Below are 2,247 nucleotides of genomic sequence, written 5' to 3' on the forward strand. Positions count from 1 at the left end.
TCCGTGGAGCACCAACCCCCGACGTGATTCAGCCCCCCGCGCCCCTCCCCGCCGATCGCATTAGCATTGTTTTCGTGGATTTTCCTGCGCTCGGAAAAGGTCGGCGGCCAGGTGCCCCGGCGAGGGCCCCGCGGGGCTGGGGCGCCCACCCAGGGCCCCTGCACTCGCCGCGACCGCGGCCCAGACGCCTGGGGACTTTCTCCGGGCGGGCTGCGCCGCGAACCGCAGACCCCCACGGGGGAGAATGCTGGGCCGAAGCCTGGATGTGCCCCTAGAACAATGAGCTGCGGGGACACGAGGGACGTCTGTTTCAGGGCAGCTCGGACTGCCAGCCCCAGTTTCCCAGTGCAACCAGCATTGCCCGACGCGCTGGCTGCGAGGGAAGCAGCGGGCCGCGTTGGCGCCTTTGGTAGGCCCTCCCGGCGCTCCTGGTACCCCACGTGCCCCAGGCTGCTCGGTCTTTTCCTCCATTGCTTTCTGCTCCCCGTGAGGAACGATTCCCAGTTCTGGCGTTTCTGATTCCTCCCGTGTGCCCTCTCCGTCGTCGCTCCTTTTGCCTCTATGGTCCTCCCTGCGTCTAGAGCCCATTGTGGTCAAATCGTTCCTCTTTTCAGCTTTACTTTCTCCTCCTCTCCCATTCTTATTCCCCTTTTCCTCCTCCCATTCTCCTTTACCCCCTCTTCCCCCCTCATCTCAAATCCCGACTGGAGCCCGCCCTGGTGTCCCTGTGGCCTGACCACTGCTGTACCGTAGGCATCGCTGTCCGAACCCTCATTCCTCCCGCGTCCAGAGTTCAGGGCGCAACATGCGCCAGACCTTTGACCAATTAATTTGAGACTGGAGTTTTTTTACTCACTGAAGAAAATAAGACAGTTCAATTCAGCTCCTTGTATTTTACAGCTTTATGATTTTCTGCCATGGGAGTAAGAAATCTCAGCGAAGTGGTGGAATGTGGACACACATTCCCACGTGTGGTGAAGAGATTGATCCCAATCTGCGGATGGAGCCTGGAGCCTCTGCACTTACGAATGTGGGAAGGTTTCTAAAATAATCGGAGCCTCGGTTGTTCGGGCTTTTTGTTTTGTTTGCTTTCATTTGAAAATGGTCATCATAAAATCCTGCTGCACAACGTTGGCCTTTCATGATCCGAGCCTGTACGTTCAGTTTCCTGGCAGCCCACCCCTCCCTTCTCTTTGCCTGAAAAACTAGTTCAAGACCCATCTCAAATGCCATCTCAGTGAAGCCAGTCCCTGTGGCAGGCAATCGCTGTTCACTCCTCTGGCTTAGCCTGCCCTTTCTTGTGTTTGGCTCTCCTTGGGGCAGGCTGGCATTTACTTAGCCCACAGGACTCGTAGCACCAGCACCAGCATAGCGGATTTGCAGAAAATAGGGGATGACTGAATAAAGGCATCAAAGGTAGGATAACTAAGTTACCTAACATGTCTCATAGACCTGAGCGCATGATGGGACTTCAAATCATACACAGTTGTGCTAAGTGTCTTTCTCTCTACTTGAGTCTATACCAACTTTGTCTCCCTCTCTGTGGCCTTCCTTGGTATTTTTCTGGTTTTTGAGCAATAGCATCTAACCTAATTCCTTCCTCCCTCTCACCTCCCTCATTTCAAGTCTGACTCTCCTGCTTTCGGGGACTGTACAAGGGCGTCTGTGGTAAGAAGCACACCCCGGCTGTCAATCACGAAGTGGGGCTCCGGTCAAGAAGAATCAAGGGTTTTGTTTCCAACATTAATGAAGTGTCTGAAACAGCAAACATCTGCCAAAGGGACTCAAACCTTTTCCAGCTGCCAGAGACCCACAGACACTTCCCCGGCTCCTGTGACTGGACCCAAGGAGTGTCTAGTCGCTGGCACACACGGGTGGGGTGAGGTGGCCAAGGCACACTGAGAGAGGCAGACCCGTGTGCACTGCACATTTGTACTGAGCCGCACTGGAGTCGGACGTGGACCAAGATAAAACTCCACCTCTTCCTAGCGGCTTTGGGGGCCAGCTCCCACACTTGGTACTTGATTTCCTGGAGCTAAAACCCTGCCAAAAGAGGGGACAGGAAACCTTTGCAAAGCAAGGGAAGGATGGAAGCTCTAACAACTAGAAACCCAAGACACCCTCTTTTCAAATTCACCTCACACTCAGCTTAAACTGAAAAATTAATCAAACAAAATTGTTTGCAAAAACACGGGAAAAAAAATCAGGATCTAAATGCACCTTCTCAATATGATTTTCATGGTAATG

This window comes from Echinops telfairi, unplaced genomic scaffold (genome assembly GCF_000313985.2).
Source record: "Echinops telfairi isolate 266 unplaced genomic scaffold, ASM31398v2 ScPeMD7_7465;HRSCAF=8503, whole genome shotgun sequence".
NCBI classification, from domain to species: domain Eukaryota; kingdom Metazoa; phylum Chordata; class Mammalia; order Afrosoricida; family Tenrecidae; genus Echinops; species Echinops telfairi.